This window comes from Narcine bancroftii, chromosome 3 (genome assembly GCF_036971445.1).
Source record: "Narcine bancroftii isolate sNarBan1 chromosome 3, sNarBan1.hap1, whole genome shotgun sequence".
Lineage (NCBI taxonomy): Eukaryota > Metazoa > Chordata > Chondrichthyes > Torpediniformes > Narcinidae > Narcine > Narcine bancroftii.
Window position 1 is genome coordinate 311,222,480 of NC_091471.1, and position 26,023 is coordinate 311,248,502.

Genomic DNA, 26,023 nt, shown 5'->3' on the forward strand with positions numbered 1-26,023 from the left:
GGAAAAAAGTGGGGTATCATGGGGAGTTCTGCAGAACAGTGGGGAACCAAAAGGAGCAGGGGGAATGGATTGGAAAAAGTGGGGAACTGTGGAGAACATTGCAGGACAGAGGGGAAACAAAGAGAGCAGGGCGAACTGATTGGAAAAAGTGGGGAAACGTGGGGAACACTGCAGGACAGAGGGGAAACAAAGGGAGCAGGGTGAACAGATTCGAAAAAGTGTGCAACCTTGGGGAACACTGCAGAATAGAGGGGAACTAAACGGAGCATGGGGAACAGATTGGAAAAAGTGCAGAACCATGGCGAACACTGCAAAACAGTGGGGAACCAAAGGGAGCAGCGGGAACGGATTGGAAAAAGTGGGGAACAGTGGGAAACACTGCAGAACAGAGGGGAACGAAATGGAGCACGGCGAGGATATCGGAAAGAAGTTGAGAAGTGGGCAGCATTGCAGAACAGTGGGGAATCAAAGGGAGCAGGGGGATCAGTTTGGAAAAAGTGTGGAGCAGTGTGGAAAAATGCAGAAGAGTGGGGACCCAAAGGGAGCAGGAGGAACAGATTGGAAAAAGTCGGGAACCGTGGAGAACACTGCAGAACAGAGGGGAACAAAAGGGAGCAGGGGTAACGGATTGGAAAATGTGGGGAACTGTATGGAAAACTGCAGAATAGAGGTGAACCAAAGGGAGCAGGGGGAACAGCTTGGAAAAAGTGGGAACTGTGGGGAAAACAGTAGAACAGAGGGGAGCCCAAGGAGCAGGAGGAGCAGATTGGAAAAAGTGGGGAACGGTGTGGAAAAATGCAGAAGAGTGGAGAAACAACGGGAGCAGGGTGAACGTATTGGAAAAAGTGGGGAACTGTTTGGAACACTGCAGAACAGAGGGGAACCAAAGGAGCACGGGGAAGAGATGGGAAAAATTGGGAAACAATGGAGGACAGTGCAGCTCGGAGGGGAACCAAAAGGAGCATGGGAACAGATTGGAAAAAATGTGGAGAACCATGGGGAATACTGCAGAACAGAGAGGACCCAAAGTGAGCAGAGGGAAGAACTCGGAAAAGTGGGGAACCGTGGGGAACCAAATGGAGCGGGGGAAACAGATTGGAAAAAGTGGGGAACAGTGTGGAAAACGCAGAAGAGTGAGGAAACAAAGGGAGCAGGGGGAACAGATTGGAAAAAGTGGGGAACTGTGTGGAACACTGCAGAACATAGGGGAATTAAAGGGAACATGGAGAATAGATTGGAAAAAGTTGGGAACCGTGGGAAACACTGCAGAACAGAGGGGAACGAAAGGGAGCAGGACGAACATATCGGAAAAAAGTTGAGAAGTGGGGAACACTGCAGAACAGTGGGGAATCAAAGGGAGCAGGGGGATCAGATTGGAAAAAGTGGGGAACTGTGTGGAAAAATGCAGAACAGTGGGGAACCAAAGGGAGCAGGAGGAACAGATTGGAAAAAGTCGGGAACCGTGGAGAACCCTGCAGAACAGAGGGGAACCAAAGGGAGCAGGGGTAACGGATTGGAAAATGTGGGGAACTGTATAGAAAACTGCGGAATAGAGGGGAACCAACGGGAGCAGGGGGAAGAGATTGGAAAAAGTGGAAACTGTGGGGAAAACTGCAGAACAGAGGGGAGCCCAAGGAGAAGGGGGAACTGATTGGAAAAAGTGGGGAACGGAGTGGAAAATGCAGAAGAGTGGAGAAACAACGGGAGCAGGGTGAACGGATTGGAAAAAGTGGGGAACAGTGTGGAACACTGCAGAACAGAGGGGAATCAAAGGAAGCAGGGGGAACGGATTGGAAAAAGTGGGGAACCGTTCGGAACACTGAACAACAGAGGGGAACCAAAGGAGTACGGGGAAGAGATTGGAAAAATTGGGAAACCATGGAGGACAGTGCAGGACGGAGGGGAACCAAAGGGAGCAGGGGGAACAGATTGGAAAAAGTGGGGAACTGTGGGGAACACTGTAGAACTGAGAGGAACCAAAGAGAGCACGGCGAACAGATTGGAAAAAGTGTGGAACCGTGGGGAACACTGAAGAGCAGAGGGGAACCAAGGGAGCAGGTGCAACGGATTGGAAAAAGTGGGGAATCGCGAAGGACAATGCAGGACAGAGGGGAAAGAAAGGGCACAGGGGGAACGGATTGGAAAAAGTGGGGAACTGTGGGGAACACTGCAGAACAGAGGGGAAACAAAGGGAGCAGGGGGAACAGCTCGGAAAAGTGGGGAACCGTGGGGAACACTGCAGAATAAAGGAGAACCAAACGGAGCAGGGGGTACAGATTGGAAAAAAGTGGGGTATCGTGGGGAGTTCTGCAGAACAGTGGGGAACCAAAAGGAGCAGGGTGAATGGATTGGAAAAAGTGGGGAACCGTGGAGAACATTGCAGGACAGAGGGGAAACAAAGAGAGCAGGGCGAACTGATTGGAAAAAGTGGGGAAACGTGGGGAACACTGCAGGACAGAGGGGAAACAAAGGGAGCAGGATGAACAGATTCGAAAAAGTGTGCAACCTTGGGGAACACTGCAGGATAGAGGGGAACTAAACGGAGCATGGGTAACAGATTGGAAAAAGTGCAGAACCATGGCGAACACTACAAAACAGTGGGGAACCAAAGGGAGCAGCGGGAACGGATTGGAAAAAGTGGGGAACCGTGGGAAACACTGCAGAACAGAGGGGAACGAAATGGAGCACGGCGAGCATATCGTAAAGAAGTTGAGAAGTGGGCAACACTGCAGAACGGTGGGGAATCAATGGGAGCAGGGGGATCAGTTTGGAAAAAGTGTGGAGCAGTGTGGAAAAATGCAGAAGAGTGGGGACCCAAAGGGAGCAGGAGGAACAGATTGGAAAAAGTCGGGAACCGTGGAGAACACTGCAGAACAGAGGGGAACAAAAGGGAGCAGGGGTAACGGATTGGAAAATGTGGGGAACTGTATGGAAAACTGCAGAATAGAGGTGAACCAAAGGGAGCAGGGGGAACAGCTTGGAAAAAGTGGGAACTGTGGGGAAAACAGTAGAACAGAGGGGAGCCCAAGGAGCAGGAGGAGCAGATTGGAAAAAGTGGGGAACGGTGTGGAAAAATGCAGAAGAGTGGAGAAACAACGGGAGCAGGGTGAACGTATTGGAAAAAGTGGGGAACTGTTTGGAACACTGCAGAACAGAGGGGAACCAAAGGAGCACGGGGAAGAGATGGGAAAAATTGGGAAACAATGGAGGACAGTGCAGCTCGGAGGGGAACCAAAAGGAGCATGGGAACAGATTGGAAAAAATGTGGAGAACCATGGGGAATACTGCAGAACAGAGAGGACCCAAAGTGAGCAGAGGGAAGAACTCGGAAAAGTGGGGAACCGTGGGGAACCAAATGGAGCGGGGGAAACAGATTGGAAAAAGTGGGGAACAGTGTGGAAAACGCAGAAGAGTGAGGAAACAAAGGGAGCAGGGGGAACAGATTGGAAAAAGTGGGGAACTGTGTGGAACACTGCAGAACATAGGGGAATTAAAGGGAACATGGAGAATAGATTGGAAAAAGTTGGGAACCGTGGGAAACACTGCAGAACAGAGGGGAACGAAAGGGAGCAGGACGAACATATCGGAAAAAAGTTGAGAAGTGGGGAACACTGCAGAACAGTGGGGAATCAAAGGGAGCAGGGGGATCAGATTGGAAAAAGTGGGGAACTGTGTGGAAAAATGCAGAACAGTGGGGAACCAAAGGGAGCAGGAGGAACAGATTGGAAAAAGTCGGGAACCGTGGAGAACCCTGCAGAACAGAGGGGAACCAAAGGGAGCAGGGGTAACGGATTGGAAAATGTGGGGAACTGTATAGAAAACTGCGGAATAGAGGGGAACCAACGGGAGCAGGGGGAAGAGATTGGAAAAAGTGGAAACTGTGGGGAAAACTGCAGAACAGAGGGGAGCCCAAGGAGAAGGGGGAACTGATTGGAAAAAGTGGGGAACGGAGTGGAAAATGCAGAAGAGTGGAGAAACAACGGGAGCAGGGTGAACGGATTGGAAAAAGTGGGGAACAGTGTGGAACACTGCAGAACAGAGGGGAATCAAAGGAAGCAGGGGGAACGGATTGGAAAAAGTGGGGAACCGTTCGGAACACTGAACAACAGAGGGGAACCAAAGGAGTACGGGGAAGAGATTGGAAAAATTGGGAAACCATGGAGGACAGTGCAGGACGGAGGGGAACCAAAGGGAGCAGGGGGAACAGATTGGAAAAAGTGGGGAACTGTGGGGAACACTGTAGAACTGAGAGGAACCAAAGAGAGCACGGCGAACAGATTGGAAAAAGTGTGGAACCGTGGGGAACACTGAAGAGCAGAGGGGAACCAAGGGAGCAGGTGCAACGGATTGGAAAAAGTGGGGAATCGCGAAGGACAATGCAGGACAGAGGGGAAAGAAAGGGCACAGGGGGAACGGATTGGAAAAAGTGGGGAACTGTGGGGAACACTGCAGAACAGAGGGGAAACAAAGGGAGCAGGGGGAACAGCTCGGAAAAGTGGGGAACCGTGGGGAACACTGCAGAATAAAGGAGAACCAAACGGAGCAGGGGGTACAGATTGGAAAAAAGTGGGGTATCGTGGGGAGTTCTGCAGAACAGTGGGGAACCAAAAGGAGCAGGGTGAATGGATTGGAAAAAGTGGGGAACCGTGGAGAACATTGCAGGACAGAGGGGAAACAAAGAGAGCAGGGCGAACTGATTGGAAAAAGTGGGGAAACGTGGGGAACACTGCAGGACAGAGGGGAAACAAAGGGAGCAGGATGAACAGATTCGAAAAAGTGTGCAACCTTGGGGAACACTGCAGGATAGAGGGGAACTAAACGGAGCATGGGTAACAGATTGGAAAAAGTGCAGAACCATGGCGAACACTACAAAACAGTGGGGAACCAAAGGGAGCAGCGGGAACGGATTGGAAAAAGTGGGGAACCGTGGGAAACACTGCAGAACAGAGGGGAACGAAATGGAGCACGGCGAGCATATCGTAAAGAAGTTGAGAAGTGGGCAACACTGCAGAACGGTGGGGAATCAATGGGAGCAGGGGGATCAGTTTGGAAAAAGTGTGGAGCAGTGTGGAAAAATGCAGAAGATTGGGGACCCATAGAGAGCAGGAGGAACAGATTGGAAAAATTTGGGAACCGTGGAGAACACTGCAGAACAGAGGGGAACAAAAGGGAGCAGGGGTAACGGATTGGAAAATGTGGGGAACTGTATGGAAAACTGCAGAATAGAGGTGAACCAAAGGGAGCAGCGGGAACAGCTTGGAAAAAGTGGGAACTGTGGGGAAAACTGCAGAACAGAGGGGAGCCCAAGGAGCAGGGGGAGCAGATTGGAAAAAGTGGGGAACGGTGTGGAAAAATGCATCAGAGTGGAGAAACAACGGGAGCAGGGTGAACGTATTGGAAAAAGTGGGGAACTGTTTGGAACACTGCAGAACAGAGGGGAACCAAAGGAGCACGGGGAAGAGATGGGAAAAATTGAGAAACAATAGAGGACAGTGCAGCTCGGAGGGGAACCAAAAGGAGCATGGGAACAGATTGGAAAAAATGTGGAGAACCATGGGGAATACTGCAGAACAGAGAGGACCCAAAGTGAGCAGAGGGAAGAACTCGGAAAAGTGGGGAACCGTGGGGAACCAAAGGGAGCGGGGGAAACAGATTGGAAAAAGTGGGGAACAGTGTGGAAAACGCAGAAGAGTGAGGAAACAAAGGGAGCAGGGGAAACAGATTGGAAAAAGTGGGGAACTGTGTGGAACACTGCAGAACATAGGGGAATTAAAGGGAACATGGAGAATAGATTGGAAAAAGTGCGGAACCGTGGCGAACACTGCAAAACAGTGGGGAACGAAAGGGAGCAGTGGGAACGGATTGGAAAAAGTTGGGAACCGTGGGAAACACTGCAGAACAGAGGGGAACGAAAGGGAGCAGGACGAACATATCGGAAAAAAGTTGAGAAGTGGGGAACACTGCAGAACAGTGGGGAATCAAAGGGAGCAGGGGGATCAGATTGGAAAAAGTGGGGAACTGTGTGGAAAAATGCAGAACAGTGGGGAACCAAAGGGAGCAGGAGGAACAGATTGGAAAAAGTCGGGAACCATGGAGAACCCTGCAGAACAGAGGGGAACCAAAGGGAGCAGGGGTAATGGATTGTAAAATGTGGGGAACTGTATAGAAAACTGCAGAATAGAGGGGAACCAACGGGAGCAGGGGGAACAGATTGGGAAAAGTGGGGAACGGTGTGGAAAATGCAGAAGAGTGGAGAAACAACGGGAGCAGGGTGAACGGATTGGAAAAAGTGGGGAACAGTGTGGAACACTGCAGAACAGAGGGAAATCAAAGGAAGCAGGGGGAAAGGATTGGAAAAAGTGGGGAACCGTTCGGAACACTGAACAACAGAGGGGAACCAAAGGAGCACGGGGAAGAGATTGGAAAAATTGGGAAACCATGGAGGACAGTGCAGGACGGAGGGGAACCAAAGGAAGCAGGGGGAACAGATTGGAAAAAGTGGGGAACTGTGGGGAACACTGTAGAACAGAGAGGAACCAAAGAGAGCACGGCGAACAGATTGGAAAAAGTGTGGAACCGTGGGGAACACTGCTGGACAGAGGGGAACCAAAGGGAGCAGGGGGAACAGATTGCAGAAAGTGGGGAACAGTGGGAAATATTGCAGAAAAGAGGGGAAGCAAATGGAGCATGGGAACAGATTGGAAAAATCGGGGAAACGTGTGGAAAAATGTAGAACAGTGGGAAACCAAAGGGAGAAGGGAGAACGGATTGGAAAATGTGGGGAACTGTGGGGAGCACTGCAGTACAGAGGGGAACTAAAGGGAGCAAAGGAACGGATTGGAAAAGTGGGGAAATATGGGGGAAAATGCAGGACAGAGGGGAACCAAAGGGAGCAGGGGGAACAGTTTGGAAAAAGTGGGTAACCGTGGGGAACACTGCAGAACACTGCGGAACCAAAGGGAGCAGGGGGAACAGCTCGGAAAAGTGGGGAACCGTGGGGAACACTGCAGAATAAAGGAGAACCAAACGGAGCAGGGGGAACATATTGGAAAAAGTGGGGAATCGTGGGGAGTTCTGCAGAACAGTGGGGAACCAAAAGGAGCAGGGGGAATGGATTGGAAAAAGTGGGGAACAGTGGGGAATATTGCAGAAAAGAGGGGAAGCAAATGGAGCATGGGAACAGATTGGAAAAATCGGGGAACCGTGTGGAAAAATGCAGAACAGTGGGAAACCAAAGGGAGCAGGGAGAACGGATAGGAAAATGTGGGGAACCGTACGGAACACTGCAGGACAGAGGGGAACCAAAGGGAACAGGAGGTACAGGTTGTAAAAAGTGGGGAATCGTTAGCGAACACTGCAGAACAGTGGGGAACCAAAGGGAGCAGGGGGAACAGATTGCAAAAGGTGGGGAACAGTGGGGAATATTGCAGAAAAGAGGGGAACCAAATGGAGCATGGGAACAGATTGGAAAAATTGGGGGACCGTGTGGAAAAATGCAAAACAGTGGGAAACCAAAGGGAGCAGGGAGAACGGATTGGAAAAAGTGGGGAACCGTGGGGAACACTGCAGAAAAAAGGAGAACCAAACGGAGCAGGGGGAACAGATTGGAAAAAGTGGGGAACCGTTCGGAACACTGAACAACAGAGGGGAACCAAAGGAGCACGGGGAAGAGATTGGAAAAATTGGGAAACCATGGAGGACAGTGCAGGACGGAGGGGAACCAAAGGAAGCAGGGGGAACAGATTGCAAAAAGTGGGGAACTGTGGGGAACACTATAGAACAGAGAGGAACCAAAGAGAGCACGGCGAACAGATTGGAAAAAGTGTGGAACCGTGGGGAACACTGCAGGACAGAGGGGAACCAAAGGGAACAGGAGGTACAGGTTGGAAAAAGTGGGGAACCGTTGGCGAAAACTGCAGAACAGTGGGGAACGAAAGGGAGCAGGGGGAACAGATTGCAAAAAGTGGGGAACAGTGGGGAATATTGCAGAAAAGAAGGGAAGCAAATGGAGCATGGGAACAGATTGGAAAAATCGGGGAAACCTGTGGAAAAATGTAGAACAGTGGGAAACCAAAGGGAGCAGGGAGAACGGATTGGAAAATATGGGGAACCGTGGGGAGCACTGCAGTACAGAGGGGAACTAAAGGGAGCAAGGGGAACGGATTGGAAAAGTGGGGAAATATGGGGGAAAATGCAGGACAGAGGGGAACCAAAGGGAACAGGGGGAATGGATTGGAAAAAGTTGGTAACCGTGGGGAACACTGCAGGACAGAGGGGAACCAAAGGGAGCAGGGGGAACGGTTTGGAAAAAGTGGGTAACCGTGGGGAACACTGCAGAACACTGCGGAACCAAAGGGAGCAGGGGGAACAGCTCGGAAAAGTGGGGAACCGTGGGGAACACTGCAGAATAAAGGAGAACCAAACGGAGCAGGGGGAACAGATTGGAAAAAGTGGGGAATCGTGGGGAGTTCTGCAGAACAGTGGGGAACCAAAAGGAGCAGAGGGAATGGATTGGAAAAAGTGGGGAACAGTGGGGAATATTGCAGAAAAGAGGGGAAGCAAATGGAGCATGGGAACAGATTGGAAAAATCGGGGAACCGTGTGGAAAAATGCAGAACAGTGGGAAACCAAAGGGAGCAGGGAGAACGGATAGGAAAATGTGGGGAACCGTGCGGAACACTGCAGGACAGAGGGGAACCAAAGGGAACAGGAGGTACAGGTTGTAAAAAGTGGGGAACCGTTAGCGAACACTGCAGAACAGTGGGGAACCAAAGGGAGCAGAGGGAACAGATTGCAAAAGGTGGGGAACAGTGGGGAATATTGCAGAAAAGAGGGGATCCAAATGGAGCATGGGAACAGATTGGAAAAATTGGGGAACCGTGTGGAAAAATGCAAAACAGTGGGAAACCAAAGGGAGCAGGGAGAACGGATTGGAAAAAGTGGGGAACAGTGGGGAATATTGCAGAAAAGAGGGGAAGCAAATGGAGCACAGGGAAGAGATTGGAAAAATTGGGAAACCATGGAGGACAGTGCAGGACGGAGGGGAACCAAAGGGAGCAGGGGGAAAAGATTGGATAAAGTGGGGAACTGTGGGGAACATTGTAGAACTGAGGGGAACCAAAGAGAGCACGACGAACAGATTGGAAAAAGTGTGGAACCGTGGGGAACACTGCAAGATAGAGGGGAACCAAAGGGAACAGGAGGTACAGGTTGTAAAAAGTGGGGAACCGTTAGCGAACACTGCAGAACAGTGGGGAACCAAAGGGAGCAGGGGGAACAGATTGCAAAAGGTGGGGAACAGTGGGGAATATTGCAGAAAAGAGGGGAACCAAATGGAGCATGGGAACAGATTGGAGAAATTGGGGAACCTTGTGGAAAAATGCAGAACAGTGGGAAACCAAAGGGAGCAGGTAGAACGGATTGAAAAATGCGGGGAACCGTGGAGAGCACTGCAGTACAGAGTGGAACTAAAGGGAGCAGGGGGAACGGATTGGAAAACTGGGGAACTGTGGGGGAAAATGCAGGACAGAGGGGAACCAAAGGGAGCAGGGGGAATGGATTGGAATAAGTGGGTAACCGTGGGGAACACTGCAGGACAGAGGGGAACCAAAGGGAGCAGGGGGAACGGTTTGGAAAAAGTGGGGAACCGTTCGGAACACTGCACAACAGAGGGGAACCAAAGGAGCACGGGGAAGAGATTGGAAAAATTGGGAAACCATGGAGGACAGTGCAGGACGGAGGGAACCAAAGGGAGCAGGGGGAAAAGATTGGATAAAGTGGGGAACCGTTAGCGAACACTGCAGAACAGTGGGGAACCAAAGGGAGCAGTGGGAACAGATTGCAAAAGGTGGGGAACAGTGGGGAATATTGCAGAAAAGAGGGGAACCAAATGGAGCATGGGAACAGATTGGAAAAATTGGGGAATCGTGTGGAAAAATGCAGAACAGTGGGAAACCAAAGGGAGCAGGGAGAACGGATTGGAAAATGCGGGGAACCGTGGAGAGCACTGCAGTACAGAGGGGAACTAAAGGGAGCAGGGGGAACTGATTGGAAAACTGGGGAAGTGTGGGGAACACTGCAGGACAGAGGGGAAACAAAGGGAGCAGGGGGAACGGTTTGGAAAAGTAGGGAACCTTCGGTAACACTGCAGAATAAAGGAGAACCAAACGGAGCAGGGGGAACAGATTGGAAAAAGTGTGGAATCGTGGGGAGTTCTGAAGAACAGTGGGGAACCAAAAGGAGCAGGGGGAATGGATTGGAAAAAGTGGGGAACCGTGGAGAACATTGGAGGACAGAGAGGAAACAAAGGGAGCAGGGCGAACTGATTGGAAAAAGTGGGGAAACGTGGGGAACACTGCAGGACAGAGGGGAAACAAAGGTAGCAGGGTGAACAGATGCGAAAAAGTGTGAACCTTGGAGAACATTGCAGATAGAGGGGAACTAAACGGAGCATGGGGAACAGATTGGAAAAAGTGCAGAACCATGGCGAACACTGCAAAACAGTGGGGAACCAAAGGGAGCAGCGGGAACGGATTGGAAAAAGTGGGGAACCGTGGGAAAAACTGCAGAACAGAGGGGAACGAAATGGAACACGGCGAGCATATCGGAAAGAAGTTGAGAAGTGGGGAACACTGCAGGACAGAGGGGAACAAAGGGAGCAGGGGGGAACGGATTGGATAAAGTGGGGAACTGTGAAGAACAATGCAGACAGAGACGAACCAAAGCGATCACGGCGAACAAATTCGAAAATAGTGGAAAAGTGGGGAATACTGCAGAATAGTGGGGAACCAAAGGGATCGGGGGAAACAGATTGGAAAAAGTGGGGAACAGTGTGGAAAAATGCAGAAGCTTGAGGAAACAAAGGGAGCATGGGGTATACATTGGAAAAATTGTGGAACCATGGGGTACACTGAAGAGCAGAGGGGAAACAAGGGAGCAGGTGCAACAGATTGGAAAAAGTGGGGAATCGCGAAGGACAATGCAGGACAGAGGGGAAAGAAAGGGCACAGGGGGAACGGATTGGAAAAAGTGGGGAACTGTGGGGAACACTGCAGAACAGAGGGGAACCAAAGGGAGCAGGGGGAACAGCTCGGAAAAGTGGGGAACCGTGGGGAACACTGCAGATAAAAGGAGAACCAAACGGAGCAGGGGGAACAGATTGGAAAAAAGTGGGGTATCATGGGGAGTTCTGCAGAACAGTGGGGAACCAAAAGGAGCAGGGGGAATGGATTGGAAAAAGTGGGGAACCGTGGAGAACATTGCAGGACAGAGGGGAAACAAAGAGAGCAGGGCGAACTGATTGGAAAAAGTGGGGAAACGTGGGGAACACTGCAGGACAGAGGGGAAACAAAGGGAGCAGGGTGAACAGATTCGAAAAAGTGTGCAACCTTGGGGAACACTGCAGAATAGAGGGGAACTAAACGGAGCATGGGGAACAGATTGGAAAAAGTGCAGAACCATGGCGAACACTGCAAAACAGTGGGGAACCAAAGGGAGCAGCGGGAACGGATTGGAAAAAGTGGGGAACAGTGGGAAACACTGCAGAACAGAGGGGAACGAAATGGAGCACGGCGAGCATATCGGAAAGAAGTTGAGAAGTGGGCAGCATTGCAGAACAGTGGGGAATCAAAGGAAGCAGGGGGATCAGTTTGGAAAAAGTGTGGAGCAGTGTGGAAAAATGCAGAAGAGTGGGGACCCAAAGGGAGCAGGAGGAACAGATTGGAAAAAGTCGGGAACCGTGGAGAACACTGCAGAACAGAGGGGAACAAAAGGGAGCAGGGGTAACGGATTGGAAAATGTGGGGAACTGTATGGAAAACTGCAGAATAGAGGTGAACCAAAGGGAGCAGGGGGAACAGCTTGGAAAAAGTGGGAAGTGTGGGGAAAACAGTAGAACAGAGGGGAGCCCAAGGAGCAGGAGGAGCAGATTGGAAAAAGTGGGGAACGGTGTGGAAAAATGCAGAAGAGTGGAGAAACAACGGGAGCAGGGTGAACGTATTGGAAAAAGTGGGGAACTGTTTGGAACACTGCAGAACAGAGGGGAACCAAAGGAGCAAGGGGAAGAGATGGGAAAAATTGGGAAACAATGGAGGACAGTGCAGCTCGGAGGGGAACCAAAAGGAGCATGGGAACAGATTGGAAAAAATGTGGACAACCATGGGGAATACTGCAGAACAGAGAGGACCCAAAGTGAGCAGAGGGAAGAACTCGGAAAAGTGGGGAACCGTGGGGAACCAAAGGGAGCGGGGGAAACAGATTGGAAAAAGTGGGGAACAGTGTGGAAAACGCAAAAGAGTGAGGAAACAAAGGGAGCAGGGGGAACAGATTGGAAAAAGTGGGGAACTGTGTGGAACACTGCAGAACATAGGGGAATTAAACGGAACATGGAGAATAGATTGGAAAAAGTGCGGAACCGTGGCGAACACTGCAAAACAGTGGGGAACGAAAGGGAGCAGAGGGAACGGATTGGAAAAAGTTGGGAACCGTGGGAAACACTGCAGAACAGAGGGGAACGAAAGGGAGCAGGACGAACATATCGGAAAAAAGTTGAGAAGTGGGGAACACTGCAGAACAGTGGGGAATCAAAGGGAGCAGGGGGATCAGATTGGAAAAAGTGGGGAACTGTGTGGAAAAATGCAGAACAGTGGGGAACCAAAGGGAGCAGGAGGAACAGATTGGAAAAAGTCGGGAACCGTGGAGAACCCTGCAGAACAGAGGGGAACCAAAGGGAGCAGGGGTAACGGATTGGAAAATGTGGGGAACTGTATAGAAAACTGCAGAATAGAGGGGAACCAACGGGAGCAGGGGGAACAGATTGGAAAAAGTGGAAACTGTGGGGAAAACTGCAGAACAGAGGGGAGCCCAAGGAGAAGGGGGAACAGATTGGAAAAAGTGGGGAACGGAGTGGAAAATGCAGAAGAGTGGAGAAACAACGGGAGCAGGGTGAACGGATTGGAAAAAGTGGGGAACAGTGTGGAACACTGCAGAACAGAGGGGAATCAAAGGAAGCAGGGGGAACGGATTGGAAAAAGTGGGGAACCGTTCGGAACACTGAACAACAGAGGGGAACCAAAGGAGTACGGGGAAGAGATTGGAAAAATTGGGAAACCATGGAGGACAGTGCAGGACGGAGGGGAACCAAAGGGAGCAGGGGGAACAGATTGGAAAAAGTGGGGAACTGTGGGGAACACTGTAGAACAGAGAGGAACCAAAGAGAGCACGGCGAACAGATTGGAAAAAGTGTGGAACCGTGGGGAACACTGAAGAGCAGAGGGGAACCAAGGGAGCAGCTGCAACGGATTGGAAAAAGTGGGGAATCGCGAAGGACAATGCAGGACAGAGGGGAAAGAAAGGGCACAGGGGGAACGGATTGGAAAAAGTGGGGAACTGTGGGGAACACTGCAGAACAGAGGGGAAACAAAGGGAGCAGGGGGAACAGCTCGGAAAAGTGGGGAACCGTGGGGAACACTGCAGAATAAAGGAGTACCAAACGGAGCAGGGGGTACAGATTGGAAAAAAGTGGGGTATCGTGGGGAGTTCTGCAGAACAGTGGGGAACCAAAAGGAGCAGGGTGAATGGATTGGAAAAAGTGGGGAACCGTGGAGAACATTGCAGGACAGAGGGGAAACAAAGAGAGCAGGGCGAACTGATTGGAAAAAGTGGGGAAACGTGGGGAACACTGCAGGACAGAGGGGAAACAAAGGGAGCAGGATGAACAGATTCGAAAAAGTGTGCAACCTTGGGGAACACTGCAGGATAGAGGGGAACTAAACGGAGCATGGGTAACAGATTAGAAAAAGTGCAGAACCATGGCGAACACTACAAAACAGTGGGGAACCAAAGGGAGCAGCGGGAACGGATTGGAAAAAGTGGGGAACCGTGGGAAACACTGCAGAACAGAGGGGAACGAAATGGAGCACGGCGAGCATATCGTAAAGAAGTTGAGAAGTGGGCAACACTGCAGAACGGTGTGGATTCAAAGGGAGCAGGGGGATCAGTTTGGAAAAAGTGTGGAGCAGTGTGGAAAAATGCAGAAGAGTGGGGACCCAAAGGGAGCAGGAGGAACAGATTGGAAAAATTCGGGAACCGTAGAGAACACTGCAGAACAGAGGGGAACAAAAGGGAGCAGGGGTAACGGATTGGAAAAAGTGGGGAACTGTGGGGAACACTGCAGAACAGAGGGGAAACAAAGGGAGCAGGGGGAACAGCTCGGAAAAGTGGGGAACCGTGGGGAACACTGCAGAATAAAGGAGAACCAAACGGAGCAGGGGGTACAGATTGGAAAAAAGTGGGGTATCGTGGGGAGTTCTGCAGAACAGTGGGGAACCAAAAGGAGCAGGGTGAATGGATTGGAAAAAGTGGGGAACCGTGGAGAACATTGCAGGACAGAGGGGAAACAAAGAGAGCAGGGCGAACTGATTGGAAAAAGTGGGGAAACGTGGGGAACACTGCAGGACAGAGGGGAAACAAAGGGAGCAGGATGAACAGATTCGAAAAAGTGTGCAACCTTGGGGAACACTGCAGGATAGAGGGGAACTAAACGGAGCATGGGTAACAGATTGGAAAAAGTGCAGAACCATGGCGAACACTACAAAACAGTGGGGAACCAAAGGGAGCAGCGGGAACGGATTGGAAAAAGTGGGGAACCGTGGGAAACACTGCAGAACAGAGGGGAACGAAATGGAGCACGGCGAGCATATCGTAAAGAAGTTGAGAAGTGGGCAACACTGCAGAACGGTGGGGAATCAATGGGAGCAGGGGGATCAGTTTGGAAAAAGTGTGGAGCAGTGTGGAAAAATGCAGAAGATTGGGGACCCATAGAGAGCAGGAGGAACAGATTGGAAAAATTTGGGAACCGTGGAGAACACTGCAGAACAGAGGGGAACAAAAGGGAGCAGGGGTAACGGATTGGAAAATGTGGGGAACTGTATGGAAAACTGCAGAATCGAGGTGAACCAAAGGGAGCAGGGGGAAAGCTTGGAAAAAGTGGGAACTGTGGGGAAAACTGCAGAACAGAGGGGAGCCCAAGGAGCAGGGGGAGCAGATTGGAAAAAGTGGGGAACGGGGTGGAAAAATGCATAAGAGTGGAGAAACAACGGGAGCAGGGTGAACGTATTGGAAAAAGTGGGGAACTGTTTGGAACACTGCAGAACAGAGGGGAACCAAAGGAGCACGGGGAAGAGATGGGAAAAATTGGGAAACAATGGAGGACAGTGCAGCTCAGAGGGGAACCAAAAGGAGCATGGGAACAGATTGGAAAAAATGTGGAGAACCATGGGGAATACTGCAGAACAGAGAGGACCCAAAGTGAGCAGAGGGAAGAACTCGGAAAAGTGGGGAACCGTGGGGAACCAAAGAGAGCGGGGGAAACAGATTGGAAAAAGTGGGGAACAGTGTGGAAAACGCAGAAGAGTGAAGAAACAAAGGGAGCAGGGGGAACAGATTGGAAAAAGTGGGGAACTGTGTGGAACACTGCAGAACAGAGGGGAACGAAAGGGAGCAGGACGAACATATCGGAAAAAAGTTGAGAAGTGTGGAACACTGCAGAACAGTGGGGAATCAAATGGAGCAGGGGGATCAGATTGGTAAAAGTGGGGAACTGTGTGGAAAAATGCAGAACAGTGGGGAACCAAAGGGAGCAGGAGGAACAGATTGGAAAAAGTCGGGAACCATGGAGAACTCTGCAGAACAGAGGGGAACCAAAGGGAGCAGAGGTAACGGATTGGAAAATGTGGGGAACTGTATAGAAAACTGCAGAACAGAGGGGAACCAACGGGAGCAGGGGGAACAGATTGGGAAAAGTGGGGAACGGTGTGGAAAATGCAGAAGAGTGGAGAAACAACGGGAGCAGGGTGAACGGATTGGAAAAAGTGGGGAACAGTGTGGAACACTGCAGAACAGAGGGAATCAAAGGAAGCAGGGGGAAAGGATTGGAAAAAGTGGGGAACCGTTCGGAACACTGAACAACAGAGGGGAACCAAAGGAGCACGGGGAAGAGATTGGAAAAATTGGGAAACCATGGAGGACAGTGCAGGACGGAGGGGAACCAAAGGAAGAAGGGGGAACAGATTGGAAAAAGTGGGGAACTGTGGGGAACACTGTAGAACAGAGAGGAACCAAAGAGAGCACGGCGAACAGATTGGAAAAAGTGTGGAACCGTGGGGAACACTGCAGGACAGAGGGGAACCAAAGGGAGCAGGGGGAACAGGTTGCAAAAAGTGGGGAACAGTGGGGAATATTGAAGAAAAGAGGGGAAGCAAATGGAGCATGGGAACAGATTGGAAAAATCGGGGAAACGTGTGGAAAAATGTAGAACAGTGGGAAACCAAAGGGAGAAGGGAGAACGGATTGGAAAATGTGGGGAACCGTGGGGAGCACTGCAGTACAGAGGGGAACTAAAGGGAGCAAAGGAACGGATTGGAAAAGTGGGGAAATATGGGGGAAAATGCAGGACAGAGCGGAAACAAAAGGAACAGGGGGAATGGATTGGAAAAAGTTGGTAACCGTGGGGAACACTGCAGGACAGAGGGGAACCAAAGGGAGCAGGGGGAACAGTTTGGAAAAAGTGGGTAACCGTGGGGAACACTGCAGAACACTGCGGAACCAAAGGGAGCAGGGGGAACAGCTCTGAAAAGTGGGGAACCGTGGGGAACACTGCAGAATAAAGGAGAACCAAACGGAGCAGGGGGAACAGATTGGAAAAAGTGGGGAATCGTGGGGAGTTCTGCAGAACAGTGGGGAACCAAAAGGAGCAGGGGGAATGGATTGGAAAAAGTGGGGAACAGTGGGGAATATTGCAGAAAAGAGGGGAAGCAAATGGAGCATGGGAACAGATTGGAAAAATCGGGGAACCGTGTGGAAAAATGCAGAACAGTGGGAAACCAAAGGGAGCAGGGAGAACGGATAGGAAAATGTGGGGAACCGTGCGGAACACTGCAGGACAGAGGGGAACCAAAGGGAACAGGAGGTACAGGTTGTAAAAAGTGGGGAACCGTTAGCGAACACTGCAGAACAGTGGGGAACCAAAGGGAGCAGGGGGAACAGATTGCAAAAGGTGGGGAACAGTGGGGAATATTGCAGAAAAGAGGGGAACCAAATGGAGCATGGGAACAGATTGGAAAAATTGGGGAACCGTGTGGAAAAATGCAAAACAGTGGGAAACCAAAGGGAGCAGGGAGAACGGATTGGAAAAAGTGGGGAACCGTTCGGAACACTGCACAACAGAGGGGAACCAAAGGAGCACGGGGAAGAGATTGGAAAAATTGGGAAACCATGGAGGACAGTGCAGGACGGAGGGGAACCAAAGGGAGCAGGGGGAAAAGATTGGATAAAGTGGGGAACTGTGGGGAACATTGTAGAACTGAGGGGAACCAAAGAGAGCACGACGAACAGATTGGAAAAAGTGTGGAACCGTGGGGAACACTGCAGGACAGAGGGGAACCAAAGGGAACAGGAGGTACAGGTTGTAAAAAGTGGGGAACCGTTAGCGAACACTGCAGAACAGTGGGGAACCAAAGGGAGCAGGGGAAACGGATTGCAAAAGGTGGGGAACAGTGGGGAATATTGCAGAAAAGAGGGGAACCAAATGGAGCATGGGAACAGATTGGAAAAATTGGGGAACCTTGTGGAAAAATGCAGAACAGTGGGAAACCAAAGGGAGCAGGGAGAACGGATTAGAAAATGCGGGGAACCGTGGAGAGCACTGCAGTACAGAGGGGAACTAAAGGGAGCAGGGGGAACGGATTGGAAAACTGGGGAACTGGGGGGGAAAATGCAGGACAGAGGGGAACCAAAGGGAGCAGGGGGAATGGATTGGAATAAGTGGGTAACCGTGGGGAACACTGCAGGACAGAGGGGAACCAAAGGGAGCAGGGGGAACGGTTTGGAAAAAGTGGGGAACCGTTCGGAACACTGCACAACAGAGGGGAACCAAAGGAGCACGGGGAAGAGATTGGAAAAATTGGGAAACCATGGAGGACAGTGCAGGACGGAGGGAACCAAAGGGAGCAGGGGGAAAAGATTGGATAAAGTGGGGAACTGTGGGGAACATTGTAGAACTGAGGGGAACCAAAGAGAGCACGGCGAACAGATTGGAAAAAGTGTGGAACCGTGGGGAACACTGCAGGACAGAGGGGAACCAAAGGGAACAGGAGGTACAGGTTGTAAAACGTGGGGAACCGTTAGCGAACACTGCAGAGCAGTGGGGAACCAAAGGGAGCAGTGGGAACAGATTGCAAAAGGTGGGGAACAGTGGGGAATATTGCAGAAAAGAGGGGAACCAAATGGAGCATGGGAACAGATTGGAAAAATTGGGGAACCGTGTGGAAAAATGCAGAACAGTGGGAAACCAAAGGGAGCAGGGAGAACGGATTGGAAAATGCGGGGAACCGTGTTGAGCACTGCAGTACAGAGGGGAACTAAAGGGAGCAGGGGGAACTGATTGGAAAACTGGGGAACTATGGGGGAAAATGCAGGACAGAGGGGAACCAAAGGGAGCAGGGGGAATGGATTGGAATAAGTGGGTAACCGTGGGGAACACTGCAGGACAGAGGGGAACCAAAGGGAGCAGGGGGAACGGTTTGGAAAAAGTGGGGAAACGTGGGGAACACTGCAGGACAGAGGGGAAACAAAGGGAGCAGGGTGAACAGATTCGAAAAAGTGTGAACCTTGGAGAACATTGCAGATAGAGGGGAACTAAACGGAGCATGGGGAACAGATTGGAAAAAGTGCATAACCATGGCGAACACTGCAAAACAGTGGGGAACCAAAGGGAGCAGCGGGAACGGATTGGAAAAAGTGGTGAACCGTGGGAAAAACTGCAGAACAGAGGGGAACGAAATGGAACACGGCGAGCATATCGGAAAGAAGTTGAGAAGTGGGGAACACTGCAGGACAGAGGGGAACCAAAGGGAGCAGGGGGGAACGGATTGGATAAAGTGGGGAACTGTGAAGAACAATGCAGACAGAGAGGAACCAAAGCGATCACGGCGAACAAATTCGAAAATAGTGGAAAAGTGGGGAATACTGCAGAATAGTGGGGAACCAAAGGGATCGGGGGAAACAGATTGGAAAAAGTGGGGAACAGTGTGGAAAAATGCAGAAGCTTGAGGAAACAAAGGGAGCATGGGGTATACATTGGAAAAATTGTGGAACCATGGGGAACACTGAAGAGCAGAGGGGAACCAAGGGAGCAGGTGCAACGGATTGGAAAAAGTGGGGAATCGCGAAGGACAATGCAGGACAGAGGGGAAAGAAAGGGCACAGGGGGAACGGATTGGAAAAAGTGGGGAACTGTGGGGAACACTGCAGAACAGAGGGGAACCAAAGGGAGCAGGGGGAACAGCTCGGAAAAGTGGGCAACCGTGGGGAACACTGCAGAATAAAGTAGACCCAAACGGAGCAGGGGGTACAGATTGGAAAAAAGTGGGGTATCGTGGGGAGTTCTGCAGAACAGTGGGGAACCAAAAGGAGCAGGGGGAATGGATTGGAAAAAGTGGGGAACCGTGGAGAACATTGCAGGACAGAGGGGAAACAAAGGGAGCAGGGTGAACAGATTCGAAAAAGTGTGCAACCTTGGGGAACACTGCAGAATAGACGGGAACTATACGGAGCATGGGGAACAGATTGGAAAAAGTGCAGAACCATGGCGAACACTACAAAACAGTGGGGAACCAAAGGGAGCAGCGGGAACGGATTGGAAAAAGTGGGGAACCGTGGGAAACTGCAGAACAGAGGGGAACGAAATGGAGCACGGCGAGCATATCGTAAAGAAGTTGAGAAGTGGGCAACACTGCAGAACGGTGGGGAATCAAAGGGAGCAGGGGGATCAGTTTGGAAAAAGTGTGGAGCAGTGTGGAAAAATGCAGAAGAGTGGGGACCCAAAGGGAGCAGGAGGAACAGATTGGAAAAATTCGGGAACCGTGGAGAACACTGCAGAACAGAGGGGAACAAAAGGGAGCAGGGGGAACAGCTTGGAAAAAGTGGGAACTGTGGGGAAAACTGCAGAACAGAGGGGAGCCCAAGGAGCAGGGGGAGCAGATTGGAAAAAGTGGGGAACGGTGTGGAAAAATGAGGAACAGTGGGAAACCAAAGGGAGCAGGGAGAACGGATTGGAAAATGCGGGGAACCGTGGAGAGCACTGCAGTACAGAGGGGAACTAAAGGGAGCAGGGGGAACGGATTGGAAAAGTGGGGAACTGTGGGGGAAAATGCAGGACAGAGGGGAACCAAAGGGAGCAGGGGGAATGGATTGGAATAAGTGGGTAACCGTGGGGAACACTGCAGGACAGAGGGGAACCAAAGGGAGCAGGGGGAACGGTTTGGAAAAAGTGGGTAACCGTGGGGAACACTGCAGAACACTGCAGAACCAAAGGGAGCAGGGGGAACAGCTCGGAAAAGTGGGGAACCTTCGGTAACACTGCAGAATAAAGGAGAACAAAATGGAGCAGGGGGAACAGATTGGAAAAAGTGGGGAATCGTGGGGAGTTCTGCAGAACAGTGGGGAACAAAAAGGAGCAGGGGGAATGGATTGGAAAAAGTGGGGAACTGTGGAGAACACTGCAGGACAGAGGGGAAACAAAGGGAGCAGGGTGAACAGATTTGAATAAGTGTGCACCTTGGGGAACATTGCAGATAGAGGGGAACTAAACGGAGCATGGGGAACAGATTGGAAAAAGTGCAGAACCATGGCGAACACTGCAAAACAGTGGGGAACCAAAGGGAGCAGCGGGAACGGAGTGGAAAAAGTGCGGAACCGTGGGAAACACTGCAGAACAGAGGGGAACGAAATGGAACACGGCGAGCATATCGGAAAGAAGTTGAGAAGTGGGGAACACTGCAGGACAGAGGGGAACCAAAGGGAGCAGGGGGGAACGGATTGGATAAAGTGGGGAACTGTGAAGAACAATGCAGACAGAGAGGAACCAAAGCGATCACGGCGAACAAATTCGAAAATAGTGGAAAAGTGGGGAATACTGCAGAATAGTGGGGAACCAAAGGGATCGGGGGAAACAGATTGGAAAAAGTGGGGAACAGTGTGGAAAAATGCAGAAGCTTGAGGAAACAAAGGGAGCATGGGGTATACAATGGAAAAATTGTGGAACCATGGGGAACACTGAAGAGCAGAGGGGAACCAAGGGAGCAGGTGCAACGGATTGTAAAAAGTGGGGAATCGCGAAGGACAATGCAGGACAGAGGGGAAAGAAAGGGCACAGGGGGAACGGATTGGAAAAAGTGGGGAATAGTGGGGAACACTGCAGAACAGAGGGGAACCAAAGGGAGCAGGGGGAACAGCTCGGAAAAGTGGGGAACCGTGGGGAACACTGCAGAATAAAGGAGAACCAAACGGAGCAGGGGGTACAGATTGGAAAAAAGTGGGGTATCGTGGGGAGTTCTGCAGAACAGTGGGGAACCAAAAGGAGCAGGGGGAATGGATTCGAACAAGTGGGGAACCGTGGAGAACATTCCAGGACAGAGGGGAAACAAAGAGAGCAGGGCGAACTGATTGGAAAAAGTGGGGTAACGTGGGGAACACTGCAGGACAGAGGGGAAACAAAGGGAGCAGGGTGAACAGATTCGAAAAAGTGTGCAACCTTGGGGAACACTGCAGAATAGAGGGGAACTAAACGGAGCATGTGGAACAGATTGGAAAAAGTGCAGAACCATGGCGAACACTACAAAACAGTGGGGAACCAAAGGGAGCAGCGGGAACTGATTTGGAAAAAGTGGAGAACCGTGGGAAACACTGAAGAACAGAGGGGAACGAAATGGAGCACGGCGAGCATATCGTAAAGAAGTTGAGAAGTGGGCAACACTGCAGAACGGTGGGGAATCAAAGGGAGCAGGGGGATCAGTTTGGAAAAAGTGTGGAGCAGTGTGGAAAAATGCAGAAGAGTGGGGACCCAAAGGGAGCAGGAGGAACAGATTGGAAAAATTCGGGAACCGTGGAGAACACTGCAGAACAGAGGGGAACAAAAGGGAGCAGGGGTAACGGATTGGAAAATGTGGGGAACTGTATGGAAAACTGCAGAATAGAGGTGAACCAAAGGGAGCAGGGGGAACAGCTTGGAAAAAGTGGGAACTGTGGGGAAAACTGCAGAACAGAGGGGAGCCCAAGGAGCTGGGGGAGCAGATTGGAAAAAGTGGGGAACGGGGTGGAAAAATGCATAAGAGTGGAGAAACAACGGGAGCAGGGTGAACGTATTGGAAAAAGTGGGGAACTGTTTGGAACACTGCAGAACAGAGGGGAACCAAAGGAGCACGGGGAAGAGATGGGAAAAATGGGAAACAATGGAGGACAGTGCAGCTCGGAGGGGAACCAAAAGGAGCATGGGAACAGATTGGAAAAAATGTGGAGAACAATGGGGAATACTGCAGAACAGAGAGGACCCAAAGTGAGCAGAGGGAAGAACTCGGAAAAGTGGGGAACCGTGGGGAACCAAAGGGAGCGGGGGAAACAGATTGGAAAAAGTGGGGAACAGTGTGGAAAACGCAGAAGAGTGAGGAAACAAAGGGAGCAGGGGGAACAGAATGGAAAAAGTGGGGAACTGTGTGGAATACTGCAGAACATAGGGGAATTAAAGGGAACATGGAGAATAGATTGGAAAAAGTGCGAAACCGTGGCGAACACTGCAAAACAGTGGGGAACGAAAGGGAGCAGTGGGAACGGATTGGAAAAAGTTGGGAACCGTGGGAAACACTGCAGAACAGAGGGGAACGAAAGGGAGCAGGACGAACATATCGGAAAAAAGTTGAGAAGTGGGGAACACTGCAGAACAGTGGGGAATCAAAGGGAGCAGGGGGATCATATTGGAAAAAGTGGGGAACTGTGTGGAAAAATGCAGAACAGTGGGGAACCAAAGGGAGCAGGAGGAACAGATTGGAAAAAGTCGGGAACCGTGGAGAACCCTGCAGAACAGAGGGGAACCAAAGGGAGCAGGGGGAACGGATTGGAAAACTGGGGAACTGTGGGGGAAAATGCAGGACAGAGGGGAACCAAAGGGAGCAGGGGGAATGGATTGGAATAAGTGGGTAACCGTGGGGAACACTGCAGGACAGAGGGGAACCAAAGGGAGCAGGGGGAACGGTTTGGAAAAAGTGGGTAACCGTGGGGAACACTGCAGAACACTGCAGAACCAAAGGGAGCAGGGGGAACAGCTCGGAAAAGTGGGGAACCTTCGGTAACACTGCAGAATAAAGGAGAACCAAACGGAGCAGGGGAACAGATTGGAAAAAGTGGGGAATCGTGGGGAGTTCTGCAGAACAGTGGGGAACCAAAAGGATCAGGGGGAATGGATTGGAAAAAATGGGGAACCGTGGAGAACATTGGAGGACAGAGGGGAAACAAAGGGAGCAGGGCGAACTGATTGGAAAAAGTGGGGAAACGTGGGGAACACTGCAGGACAGAGGGGAAACAAAGGGAGCAGGGTGAACAGATTCGAAAAAGTGTGCACCTTGGGGAACATTGCAGATAGAGGGGAACTAAACGGAGCATGGGGAACAGATTGGAAAAAGTGCAGAACCATGGCGAACACTGCAAAACAGTGGGGAACCAAAGGGAGCAGCGGGAACGGATTGGAAAAAGTGGGGAACCGTGGGAAACACTGCAGAACAGAGGGGAAAGAAATGGAACACGGCGAGCATATCGGAAAGAAGTTGAGAAGTGGGGAACACTGCAGGAAAGAGGGGAACCAAAGGGAGCAGGGGGAATGGATTGGAATAAGTGGGTAACCGTGGGGAACACTGCAGGACAGAGGGGAACCAAAGGGAGCAGGGGGAACGGTTTGGAAAAAGTGGGGAACCGTTCGGAACACTGCACAACAGAGGGGAACCAAAGGAGCACGGGGAAGAGATTGGAAAAATTGGGAAACCATGGAGGACAGTGCAGGACGGAGGGAACCAAAGGGAGCAGGGGGAAAAGATTGGATAAAGTGGGGAACTGTGGGGAACATTGTAGAACTGAGGGGAACCAAAGAGAGCACGGCGAACAGATTGGAAAAAGTGTGGAACCGTGGGGAACACTGCAGGACAGAGGGGAACCAAAGGGAACAGGAGGTACAGGTTGTAAAAAGTGGGGAACCGTTAGCGAACACTGCAGAACAGTGGGGAACCAAAGGGAGCAGTGGGAACAGATTGCAAAAGGTGGGGAACAGTGGGGAATATTGCTGAAAAGAGGGGAACCAAATGGAGCATGGGAACAGATTGGAAAAATTGGGGAACCGTGTGGAAAAATGCAGAACAGTGGGAAACCAAAGGGAGCAGGGAGAACGGATTGGAAAATGCGGGGAACCGTGGAGAGCACTGCAGTACAGAGGGGAACTAAAGGGAGCAGGGGGAACGGATTGGAAAACTGGGGAACTGTGGGGGAAAATGCAGGACAGAGGGGAACCAAAGGGAGCAGGGGGAATGGTTTGGAATAAGTGGGTAACCGTGGGGAACACTGCAGGACAGAGGGGAACCAAAGGGAGCAGGGGGAACGGTTTGGAAAAAGGGTAACCGTGGGGAACACTGCAGAACACTGCAGAACCAAAGGGAGCAGGGGGAACAGCTCGGAAAAGTGGGGAACCTTCGGTAACACTGCAGAATAAAGGAGAACCAAACGGAGCAGGGGAACAGATTGGAAAAAGTGGGGAATCGTGGGGAGTTCTGCAGAACAGTGGGGAACCAAAAGGAGCAGGGGGAATGGATTGGAAAAAGTGGGGAACCGTGGAGAACATTGGAGGACAGAGGGGAAACAAAGGGAGCAGGGCGAACTGATTGGAAAAAGTGGGGAAACGTGGGGAACACTGCAGGACAGAGGGGAAACAAAGGGAGCAGGGTAAACAGATTCGAAAAAGTGTGCACCTTGGGGAACATTGCAGATAGAGGGGAACTAAACGGAGCATGGGGAACAGATTGGAAAAAGTGCAGAACCATGGCGAACACTGCAAAACAGTGGGGAACCAAAGGGAGCAGCGGGAACGGATTGGAAAAAGTGGGGAACCGTGGGAAACACTGCAGAACAGAGGGGAAAGAAATGGAACACGGCGAGCATATCGGAAAGAAGTTGAGAAGTGGGGAACACTGCAGGAAAGAGGGGAACCAAAGGGAGCAGGGGGAACAGATTGCAAAAAGTGAGGAACAGTGGGGAATATTGCAGAAAAGAAGGGAAGCAAATGGAGCATGGGAACAGATTGGAAAAATCGGGGAAACGTGTGGAAAAATGTAGAACAGTGGGAAACCAAAGGGAGCAGGGAGAACGGATTGGAAAATGTGGGGAACCGTGGGGAGCACTGCAGTACAGAGGGGAACTAAAGGGAGCAAGGGGAACGGATTGGAAAAGTGGGGAAATATGGGGGAAAATGCAGGACAGAGGGGAACCAACGGGAACAGGGGAATGGATTGGAAAAAGTTGGTAACCGTGGGGAACACTGCAGGACAGAGGGGAACCAAAGGGAGCAGGGGGAACGGTTTGGAAAAAGTGGGTAACCGTGGGGAACACTGCAGAACACTGCGGAACCAAAGGGAGCAGGGGGAACAGCTCAGAAAAGAATGGAACCGTGGGGAACACTGCAGAAAAAAGGAGAACCAAACGGAGCAGGGGGAACAGATTGGAAAAAGTGGGGAACCGTTCGGAACACTGAACAACAGAGGGGAACCAAAGGAGCACGGGGAAGAGATTGGAAAAATTGGGAAACCATGGAGGACAGTGCAGGACGGAGGGGAACCAAAGGGAGCAGGGGGAACAGATTGCAAAAAGTGGGGAACTGTGGGGAACCCTATAGAACAGAGAGGAACCAAAGAGAGCACGGCGAACAGATTGGAAAAAGTGTGGAACCGTGGGGAACACTGCAGGACAGAGGGGAACCAAAGGGAACAGGAGGTACAGGTTGGAAAAAGTGGGGAACCGTTGGCGAACACTGCAGAAGAGTGGGGAACGAAAGGGAGCAGGGGGAACAGATTGCAAAAAGTGGGGAACAGTGGGGAATATTGCAGAAAAGAAGGGAAGCAAATGGAGCATGGGAACAGATTGGAAAAATCGGGGAAACC